Here is a 12,455-nt window from a genome sequence, read left to right on the forward strand (position 1 = left end):
GGTGGCAAATTCACCACTGTCAGATCGACTTCTCTGGATCGACTGAGAAGTCAGTGAAGAACCGCTCAGTCAATCCAGAAATCGAAACATTAAGACCACCTCCTCAAGTAGCATAGTGCTGCGTCAATAGGAACGCTGTTCCCGTTGGCGCAGTGCAGTGAAGACGGCGCGCAGAAGAGAAGCAGAGAAGTTAACGGGAGTTATGTACATTTTTTGCGTAGCTTACGTAACTCTGGTCAACTGCCACCGAATCTCAGAGGTAAGTGAAGACAAGCCCTTAGGCAGAGTGGAGAATTAAACTCATGCTTATTACATCTGGAGTGAGTACAGTGGGCTACAAATTGTAAGGGGTATTACCACCTCTTCCTCTCCTAGCCATTTTGTGAATGGTGCCAAAAACGACGTATGCATCTAGCTTAAAAAACTTTTGGAGGATGAAACTGTTGAATTTGTATCAAATTTGTGAAGAGTTTTAGGTCAACTGAACCTGCATGTTCAGCAAAAACGCTTAAAAAAAAAATTCACCCAATTCTACTAAGCACTCCTCCTGCACGGCTGAGGGACCTGATTTTACCACCTGACGTCTCTACTTTGCTTTCCCTTTTGAACAGACCATATATGATGCAGCTAGATATCCAGACTGGCTCATGAGAAAGGATAACCCAGGAGAAAGAACAAAGTTAGATTGTAAAAAAAGTCATGATAGGGGAAGGTTTGTGTGGTTCTGAGCATAGTTTACTATTCAAATGAGTCGTCATTGGCTCTGGAACTGGGGAACCAGTGAAGCCTGTTTACTGTCTGTCAGTGAAGTCACACATGTCTAGAATTCCTAATAAAAACCCACCTGTACATTTCCCTTACTTCAGTATAATTTTATCTCCTGAACCAGTTCAACCTTGGACTGCTTGGTACTACAGCTGGTGCAGGGACTGAAAAGGGAGGCTTTTCATTTTCGTTATTCAGAGGCCATGGGGGGACTGAGACTGTCCTAATCTGTGTCCTCATCTTCCATAGCCCCATGTAGGCAGGATATATCAGTTCACATGATAACACCCCAACTGCATCTTTCTCTACTCATCTCCTGCACATCACTCCCTGCACTGGGAGTTTCTGTGCAAATGGCTCAAAGGCCACTTGTGCCAGTGCTAGACTTGATGCCTTCCCAGTGGTTCCTTTGCATTGGCATAGCCAGTGCACAGGAGCCATAGGGCAGGGCTAAATTTTGCCCTGTGTAACTCATGGGCTGTATTGTTCAAGGAGTTATTCTGACTTTTCTGGGTCACAGACAGTTCATTCAGATGCTGCATTGCAGAGTGAATTGCACAGTAAAAGTCAATTAAATCCACATGAGGAATTGCTTGTATTAGCTTATTTGCATGAGTGATGGAAAATTTCCATGATAATCATCACAAAAATAATCAAGCATTTAAATCATAGCAGAAATATCCTTCTGTTTAACAATGCAGTTATAACTTGTTCGTTTCTGTGCATCTGCTTTTTCCCATGGAACAGAGAATTTTCTAGCAATGAAAAGGTTAACAAGAACAGTAACTCACTATTAGGGGGGAAAAAACTCTCTAAAATGGTAAAATACCATCTCAGTAGGATGAAGATTAAGAAACAACGACAGCAAAAGCCCTAAAGGAACTTTCAGTTCTCAGAAAATATGCAGCAAACAGAAATAAAATGAAAGCATTATAAGATTACCCAAATTGTCAATAAACATAAACATGTAGTACTCTTACCAAACAAGACACAAATCACATCATTAAACTTCCAGAAACCTCACACTTGCAAGCAATCTATCATCATACTTTAAAAACTGCCTTAAAAATTAAACTCAAATGCATCAGTGTATGGTTTTATTTTTTGATTTTTTTTTTTTTAAATATCACCTTCAGGCAAAGCAAGTATTTGCAAAGAGGCTCAATAAAACATTTGAAATTTCTGTCCTCTGAATTGCCTAAACTTCAAGTGTTTTTAACACATATGATCTTCTCTCTGCTAATCTCAATGTCATAATGTTGTGATGGAAGAAAAGCTCGCCCTCATACCAATCAGGGTGGAAAAATCTAGTCTAAAAGATAATAGAGGTGTAACAGGTATTAAATATATATATTAAACGTGATATACATATATCAAAATTTGTAAATATCATCATCTCAAGCAATCTACACAATCAGTCTTCTCAATGCAGAATTACAAATCAACATAATTACAAAATTAGTCTGAAAATGTAAAACCAAATGCACAGAAATAAAGACAACGATCTGCTGTAAATACTTTATTGCAAATATAAACACAATGGATCAGGATCCAGGATGGATCAAGGCCTTTGAAGTCAATGAGTCCTATTCAATCATTGGATTTTGGGTCAGGCCTTTGTAGAAGTGCAGTTGTACTAACCCCAGCTTTTGTCACTGACTGCCCAGTTCTGGGCAAGTCATAAATAAATAAATAAATCTGCTCTGTGCCTCAGTTTTCCTATCTGTAAAATGGAAAGTATAACCCTTACCTCCTTCACAGAGCTGTTGTGAGGATTAACATCTGTATAGTGTCTTTAAGGTCCTGATGCTGAAAAATATTGAGTACCTCTTGTAAGGGCCTGAAGCTCTCTCTACTACCATTGACCACAATTAGATTGAGGGAGCCCAACCACCTTGTCAGTTTGCGTCCTATAGGTCTGAATAATAGGTAGCGTTATTTGCAAGGCTGACAGAGAGTGTTTGCTCTGAATAAATAGCTAAGGTTACAATCCTAGTAGCACATTATCTGAACTTTCTGAAAAATTCCACAGCTGCCAACACAACAGGTTTCCCAAACGTTATACAGATCTTCGGGGAAAGCCCCACCGTACCTAGGGTAGCCACCTGAAAATGCCAAGGTCAGGGCAGGCTGCAAAAGGAGAGCAGATTCTCCCAGCACTGGTGCATAGCATTGAAGCCAGACTTCCCAACCAAGCACAAATTGTGCTTCTGATTTCCCAAACCGGTTAGCAAGAAGCTAGTACACAAATACACACAGCCCCCTTTACTGCATTCCAGTCTCCGGCCCCCAATTAGCCACTAGGTCCAGTAAAGAAACCAGTTATTTAAACTCTATGCTCTTTACCAAAAAGGTTCCTCCTGACCCCAAAGGGTCAGCCACCTATCTACCTCTGAATCAAGTCATCTGCAACGTAAGCTGTGAAACAAAGGACTGAGACCCATCCAGGTACTGGATGTACACCAGAGGGACTATACAAGCCTGCAAACTCCAAAATTATTCTAGAAACCTGATGCATATGGACTTTCAAATCATTTGTATGTATCTGATTGCTTTAATCCTTTAACATTTCTCTTACTGTTTGTTCCTTTCTTTTTATAATAAACCTTTAGTGTTAGTTACTAAAGGATAGGCTAGCAGCGTGGTATTTTGGGTAAGATCCAAACTTATATTGATCTGGTACTGTGGCTGATCCTTTGGGGTCAGGAGGAACCTTTTTGGTAAAGAGCATAGAGTTTAAATAACTGGTCTCTTTACTGGACCTAGTGGCCAATTGGGGGGGCCAGAAACTGGAATGCAGTAAAGGGGGGCTGTGTGTATTTGTGTACTAGCTTCTTGATAACTGGTTTGGGGAATCAGAAGCACAGTTTGTGCCTGGTTGGGAAGTCTGGCTTCAGTGCCACCCACCAGTGCTGGGAGAATCTGCTTTCCTTTTGCAGCCTGCCCTGACCTTGGCATTTTCAGGGGGCTACCCTAGGCATGGAAGCGTCACACCTCTGTCTTAAAGGAACACCTCCACCTGATGGACTGTCCTTCTTGCATTCCCTTGCCTCCAGAGAAAGGGCAGCCAATCAGAGGCAGTATATTGGTGGAACAACCAGTGGTACTTCCCCCCCCCCCCCCCCGCCCCTCTCTGTAGTGCTGAAGTACTCAGCCTCCTGAGTACACAATAATGGGAAAGACTTAACTGGCTTCAGTGGGTTTTTAATGCCTTAGAAATGCATGTAACTAAACTGGTCTCATGTATGCCTTTTATTGCATCCTGGTTTTACAATAAAACATGTTGTATTCATGATTCTCAAATGAAATTTGTAAATTCAAAGGGTTTCAATGTAATGTTGCATAGGTGGCTTTGAAATTTTCATTGTGAACTGGATGAATGGAATGGGTTTAACATACGTGGAAAACATCAGTATTTTGACTCTATAACTATCAAAGATGAAAAGAATGCTAACTTTTTTCAGCCCATGATAAACAGTGGTCACAATGTGTTTCTTCAAAGGGTCACAAAATGGAGATGTCAGATTCTGTTATTAAGGGTACAGAATAAACACTGAATTCTAAATGATCTGTCAGTAACATTTATTGATTCTGCCTGCCTGGGCGTTGGATTTGGGAGGATTGCAAGTTGGAAGAGGGGATATACTGGGTATGGATTGTGGATAAAGGATCATGATACAGACGCCACAAATCACTACATATTCTGTTACAGGATGCCTACTCATTTGTATCCCATTCTCCTACCCCACCCTCTTCCCTGTGCTTCAGAAACCCTTCCTCCAAGAGCCTATTAGAAAAATAAGTGAGCTCACTGCTTCATGTAGGAACTATAGAAGAAGTTCCTTGAGCATATAAGGGAAGAGGCTTCTACTCACAATATTTCACTATACCAAACAAGAAAAGGGATCTTTGTCCTCTCCTAGACCTAAGGAGACTGACAAATGCAGACACTGCCGCAGATTCAGGATGGTAATGTTTGTATTCATCATTCCATCTCTTTTAGGCTCAAGACTGGTTCATGGCTCTCGACTTTCAGGACGTACTTCCATCTAGTCATCCCCTTGAGTACTTAGGATTTATGGTGGTACCAAATCATCACCAGCATAAGGTACTTCTATTTGGATACTTCCAAGACTCTTCACTAAGTGCCTAGCAGTGGTAGTGGCCCACCTGAGAAGGTAAAGCATTCACATTTACCCCTTCCTGGGTAAATGGTGGATCTGAGCAGAAGATAGGAGTGAACTTGGAATGCATGCTATCTCTATTTGCATGGCTCAGCATGTATGTCACCTGTGACACGGCACCTTCAGCTCTGGCTCAGGTAAATTTATTCCCAAACAAGACATTACCTAGAGGTGTGATGTCAGACTAGTTCTGTCAGCAATGGAGGCTGTGGGGGTCTAGTCAGCCATAACCTCTTTAAGCACCTTTGGAACTATAGAGCAAGTTGAAGGGAGAGAAGGAAGGAAGATTGAAAAGATGCAATAGGGCAGAGTAGCTTCTGGATAGATTAAATGAGGTGGTTCTTCCTGCGCCTTCACTGCCTTAGGTCTCAGTGACTGTCTTCTAGGCACCAGGAAACATTTTGTGTATATGCACAAGGAGATTTTACCATGACACTGCGGCCCCTACTGTCAACCCAGTTTGATGGAATGACATCAGGCTTGAAAACTGCTTGCTTGGGCTAACACATCTTCCATTGAAATCAAAGGGAGCTTTTACATTTACTTCAAGGGAGTTGAATTGTGCTACATTACTACATGACTACATTACTATTATAGAGTCTCCTTCAAGGGGCACAGCAGCTCATCTTGATGCAAAGTATCTTCCTCACAATCTGAGGAGCTGTTCATTTTCTGCCTGAAACAGGAGTCAATGCAACGGGAAGTAGAGGAGGTGAGAGTGTGAGGGCAGTGCAGTTAGAAGCAGTCTTGGCTTATATGTGCCCATGATGCATATTCATTGATGTGTTCACTCTAGCATGAGCACAGAGTCAAAACACCGTTTGGGTAGCTGAATACCCAAACAATTTTTCTGTGCCTTAGCTCTGTCTTGCTCTCTCTCTCTCCTCTTCTGTCTTTTTTCTTTAAAAAAAAAAAAATGCTTCTTGGATTGTTTGCTTCAAATACCCAAAAGACATCAGAGTATGCCAACCAGAATTTCTATAATTTTGAAAAGGTAAATGTTGAGGCCTAATTAAGTCAGCAGTGTCCTTTTTGAAATTATCAGTGTCTATGCCCTATTTTACTGTAGTTGAATTAGTAATTATGCAATTGTTCAGTATTACAGTCTGTGACTGCAAGCTTATTATATGCAGTAAACACACATTTGATATTCTGAAAATGCAGAGAAACTCAATTTCTTTGTACTTGCCATACAAAAACCATACAGTAATTGAATGAATATTGTTATGAAATTACTGCTTGTAAGCTTATTGTTAGCCTCAGCAATAGTAAATGAACCATATACAGTAGGACAGTCAAATAAAATGAAACACTAGCAGGATACTTTCTTGCAACTACCACTTTTGCAAAATAAACATTGTTCCAACTGGGCACACTCATTAGGTGGACCCAGGCTTTGGGGACCTAAGATGCTTAAGCCTTAAGCTAGTTAAGGCTGGCTGGCTGAGCCTATTATGAAGGTTTCACATATGGAAGCTTTAGAGTGCTATCTGTGCACAGATAGCTGCAGAAAGATAGACAGAGGGAAGTTGGCTTTGGCTTTGCAAGGATATGATTAATTACTCTACCTTCTCTCTAAACTGAAGCAACATTATTCTGCAGATATCTGGAAAGAAACAAAAAGTGGAGAAGAAGCCAGGAGTAATAAATAACATATTTGTTTAATCTGATTCCTCTTTGCAGGCTTACAGTCCGCTTACATATCCTCCCAAGGTTTCCTATATAAGTAAAATATACAGAGATGGGCCTTTGCTTCAAAATTTGGAACAGGTTCTGTTCTCAACTTTCCCATAGTTCAGGGAATTTAGTATCCAGGGCTACAATCATTTTTAGACATTTATACACATGGGGCAAATCTCCACGTTCATATCCAAATCTGTAGCAAACGTCCCACAAAGTTCATGCAGCATATGGCTTTAAAGATATGGTTTAGGCCCATTTCTAAAAATAAGTTTCTTCCTTGGTGCATTTATGTATATCAGACTTCCTGATTTCATTCAATGTGTCTTGTGAAGCAGGGAACAAATAATGTGTTGCTGAACTGCAGTCAGCAAGAGTATGTAGTTTTGGCTGATTGAATAGACAGTTGTACCTTTTGCTTTCAGACCACAGTACACGTTTCTTGTGTAGATAAAACAATTGTCTTTATGTGTCTGCCTCCTGTTCTTTTTCGTTTTGCTCTTGGGGGTTTAACACCACATGGTGGTCAGTAATTATGCATGATCTTTATCAATAATGTAGATGCAGCTTCACACAGAAAATAGTTTAAGTGTCCTGTGAACACAAGATCATGCATTAAAAGCACAGGACTTGCACATTCCCAATAGAAAATAATACATATGAAATACCTTTTTTAAAAAAAATCAAAAGTACATAAACCAGACATCACATTCAAACTCAAAAGAAGGTAAAATATAGGAAAAAAAGAAAATTAACCATAACTTAGGGTCAGGAAAGCATAGAAACTAGACCCACAATGTAAGGGGAAAATTCCACTCTTAAGAAGAAAAATAAGATTATCCAGAAGTAATTTTAAGTACCAATAAAGATAATGGAGTGCTAGCTATATTAGTTAATTGGAAAATGACTTGCAATACAAAAAACAAACAAACAAAAAGAACAGTCTATAGTGATTATATTGAAGGCTTTGCTACTAACTAATCCAAGTGCATTTGTGTGTGCATATTAGTAAGGTAAAACTAATCTCACACAGAATACATTTTAGAATAGCAGATTAAATGGAACATCTTCCTGACTCATAGCTTCTTTAACTTGCATAACGTGAAAATATATGCCTCATCCACCATAAGGGCACTCTAGACCTTATTCTCATTAACTATAGCTTGGTTTTGGCTACAGCTGATCAAACAGTTTGTTATGAGCAATTTGTTCCTTTGTAGATGGTCCTTTAAAAAAAAATCTCTTTGCAAATTGGACACAGAGCACAGTTTCTTATGCATTAGAGCCCATGGGTTATTTGCAAAAAGTTTGCAGCAAGTGACTGAGTATTGGCATAGATGTTACAGGTATCTTCCAAGTCTGGCATATACATTCTAGCTCACCAAAAAGGGTCATGAGAAATCTCTTATAAAAGCTTGTGTCATATGGATCCTCAATCATTGTATGATCTACGGATGGCTGATATTTAAGGAGTTGTTTATATATATACTGAATATAAGTTTTAAAGTCTGTCAACAACCATAGAGGAAAATAGGTGTTCATCCAGACAGCAGATAAGATGTGTAGCTTGCTGTTGAAATGTAAATGTATCATTGTAAGCCAACACAATGGAAGCCCCATTTTTGGAGTCAACAGGATAGGAACACATAGGAAAACACAAGCCATGGGAGTTAGCCCATGTGCAAAGACTATTAACGTTGGTGTGGGAAGGGAATATGTAGTAGGCAAGGAAGACACCCCTTTATCCTGCACCTAAGAAGTGGTAGGGCAGAGCAATTGCATTCATGAAAACAGGATTTGAATCAGGCTTTGTTGAAATGCTGCAGAGAACATTTGGGGTAAGATCAACATACTTAAACAGAAGGTTAGCCTGTTAAGTTTAGTCTCTAAGAATTATGTTATGATTTTGTTTTATATGCAACCCATCTGTTATCTTGATCTTTGATTGCATAAAATAAATTGATGATTGTTTTCACAATATATCTATCTCAGTCATGTGGTATTATAGAAAGAGCTGATCCTGAATTGAATGAAACAAGCTGGCATATATACTGACCCCTTGGGGACAGTAGACTTGGTATTTCTGTGACTGTTCAGTAGATAAGGGGCTCAACATTACAGGAGAGCACTTTGAAGGTGCTCAGGGACTGGGGTACACCAATTGTTAACCTGCAAGGCAAAGTAAGGGCTGGCATAGCCCAAAGGAGATCGTTTAGGTGGCTAATAGACTGAAGGTGTCAGGAAGCTGATCCTCAGTTAAGTACAAGCAAGCTTCCTTCTCGCTGGAGATGGGGGACAGAGGGGAGGTAGTAACAAGGTGACATACAGTCCTGAACCATTACAACTGCTCTTTGCTGACCTCCCTGTTTCTTCCTGATGACAGCAGTGGGGGGTTGATAGCCCTCTTTTAGATCAGTACCCATTTTACACCATGTCACCAAGCTCCTGTGTGGTTGCAGGACCACCTTGGTTTCCCTAGATGGAGACTGCTTCTGAGAAATGTGTCTGTCAATGCCAAGAAAGAGATGTTGTTGATGGATACAGCCAGAGAAGAACTTTAACTTGACTCTTAGCACGTGAGAATGCAGGTGACCTTCCAAGGATGGGGGAGGGAAGAACAAATACACCAGGAAGTCAAGAAGATGGCTGAAGGAGAGAGTGATCATCTGGCATCTCCTAAAGAGTAGTTACAGAGGGAAGGCAAACCAGCCTTTCCAGCACAAAGAGGAGTTAGAAGGTCTCAAGCAACTAACTGCCTCAAGTCTCCATTCTAGCATCTTCTTCCCTGCATTTCTCCCCTCTCCAGAAACATCAAATGCAAGAAAAGTAAAAAAGGGGTTCCCCTCAAGGAAGTGGAAAGGAGAAGTTAAAAAGGAAGAAGAGAAATTAACATCTCAAATAGCTAACTATTTAGCTCAAATGGTGAAATCTTGGCCCCATCAAAGACAAAGGCAAAAAGTACCACTGACTTCAACAGCATCAGGATTCAACTAAAATATTTCTTGATTACCATTGGAAAAAAGGTCACTATTCAGGTTAGTATTCAGGTTGAACGTCCCTAAAACATTGCCCAACAAATGAAATATGTCTACCAAGAAAGGTGGTGAAATCTCCATCCTTAGAGGTTTTTAAGGCCCGTCTTGCCAAAATCCTGACTGGGATGATTTAGTTGAGGTTGGTCCTGCTTTGAGCAAGGGGTTGGACCAGATGACCTTCTGAGGTCCCCTCCAACCCTAATCTTCTATGATTCTATGATACACAAGAGAGATCCTGCAAGCAAGGCACAAGATTCCATGACTCAGCTTTTAAGTCAGCCGTTCACAATATAATATTTTGGTTAAGGCTCACAAATAGGGAAAATTGGTCCCCAATGACCATGCCTCACTGGTGTTTTACAGTATTTTGGCTGAGAACTGAAAAAAATGCATCCGTTTATGACATCTGCTATAAGTGAGCCATACATATTGTACTATGTGTTTGTTTCAAGGCTGGTTCAAGTGTGCAGGTCACATCGAACAAAGACATATTTAAGCAACTGGGACATTCAGAGTTAAACAAGGAATTAACTCGGTTCAATTTTCCTTTGAATTGGGGCTTATATACTAGACAACAATGAACACACATTCTTAAAACTGAGATCACTTCTTAAAAGTGTCACAGGCATATATTTAGACAATAAAAGAAACAGTTACAGCGCCTGTACAGTACTTACCCATTTTAACTTTATCGCATGTTTATACAAACAGGGCTATAACAAGCAAAAGAAAGAACTTTATTTAATGAATAAAGGTGAGGGTAGGCTTAAGAATATGCTGTTTCATACAGTTTAAAGTACATTAAACAACAAAATCCATATTTCCAAAATTTCCATTAAACTATATTGAGCGATTATGTGCTTGATAATATTTAAATATATCTCATCACAAATAAATAGGTAACCAGTCACATGCCATGCGTTTCTAGAATGTGTTGCAATATCTGGGCACAGTGGCTTGATTCAAAAGCAGCTGTGTTCTATGATGTGTGGGACTTTACCTTCTTTTGAATTTTTTTCCAGTGCTAATAGGCAACCAGAACTTGAGACCCTGTCAGATAGCTGAAGAGCTACTTTTACAATCCATCAGTCAGGCAGCAATACAAATATTACAACTGCAAATACAGACTTTTACAGTGATACAGTTAGTGAGAGCATTAAAGCTTCAAAACTTAACGTACAACATACATTAGCCTACTATTCTCCTCTCTGTGGGCCCAGTCCCAGCAGATGCTGAGCTGCTCCCACAAGGTAGTGATGCCAGTTCTCAGCACCCACTGACCACAAGGACAGGGAAAGGTGCTCAACTCTTTGAAAGAGCAATTCAGCACTTTGTACAATTAGGTCACATCAGTACATAAATTCCATTTGTCTCCGTGGAAGCTAGGTGTGTATATCAGAAAGCGAATGAGCTCCTAGACATGTACTTGTTAAAGTTAATTATAAAATTGCTAGTTTAAGCCTAAACTACAATTTATTTAATAAATTCGATGCTATTGTTTGCATCTTTCCAAACAGTTGCCAATGCAAGGGGCACTGAAGCATTTGCAGTTAATCATTGTTGTTAATTATGGGCCAGATTCCAATACCCACTGAAGTGCTTCGATTGAAGCCAATGGACTCAGAATCTGGCCCTCTGCTATGTTGTCACTGTCTTCAGTGCAGTACAAAAGAAAGAATGGTCCCCACCCCAAGGAACTTAATAAACCTTAGTAGACAGCTGTTCTAGGAAATGTTCCAGAAAGCCAGTTTTGAGGAATTAGGAAATACAGTCAGTAAATTGGGGGAAAGTGACCTTGAAGGTTTTGACAGCAGGGTATAGACCAGTTAGGGTTTGGGGGATAAGGCAAGAAATCAGCAGCAGTATTGGCTTGTGGGATAAATACTTTATCTGCTAAAATGATCAGCAGCGAAATATTAGTAATGCTAACAGTTCAATTGTTGTCTTTAGCTTTCAAAGTAAACAGCATCCTGAGTTCATACACCTCTCTGAGAGCTATTATCAGAGGCAGTCTGTAAATAAGAAAGACAGCATTATGCTTGGGTCACATTTTCAAGGTTTTCTTCACAGCAGAAAAGGCTAGAAATTTTTCATTAATAAAAACTGAGATTTTTGGATCATTAAAAGTCATTCTTTAGAAAGGAATGTATTACACAGCAAATTATTTAGTTATGGAACCACAGGTTACTGATAGCCTTCAAATGTGTTGAGGGCTGTTGTGGAGAAGCCTGTGGTCAATTGTTCTCCATGTCCACTGAAGATAAGACAAGAAGTTATGGGCTTAATCTGCAGCTAGAGAGATTTAGGTTAGATATTAGGAAAAAGCTTTCTAACTATATGGGTAGTTAAGCTCTGGATAGGCTTCCAATAGAGGTGGTAGAATCCCTCTCATTGGAGAACATTTTAAGAACAGGATGGACAAACATCTGATAGGGATGGTCTATGTTTCTTGACTTGCCTCAATACAAGGGGCTGGACTTGATATTTCTCTGATTCTGTGAAGTGCTGTAGTCTCTGGGTAACACAAGGAGTCTCACGCCTCCACAATAACTAAAGGTAATGGAGTGTGCTAAGGATGAAGCTGTGAATGCTTTTGCTTTAGTTGTGTGTGTTGCACACCACTGATATCATAAACATAGTCACACACAGAAGACAGCCATGTTTTATAATTAATCATCTGAATCATAAGTATTTTGTGGTCATACAGAATCTGTCCTACCAAAGATCTGTCCTTTCTATGACCACGCTGTATATCATAGGAGTGTGTTCATGGAAGTAGAAACATTGTTTG

This window comes from Emydura macquarii, unplaced genomic scaffold (assembly GCF_026122565.2).
Source record: "Emydura macquarii macquarii isolate MOO-44397 ecotype Brisbane River unplaced genomic scaffold, CSIRO-AGI_Emac_v2 contig_2473, whole genome shotgun sequence".
Lineage (NCBI taxonomy): Eukaryota > Metazoa > Chordata > Testudines > Chelidae > Emydura > Emydura macquarii.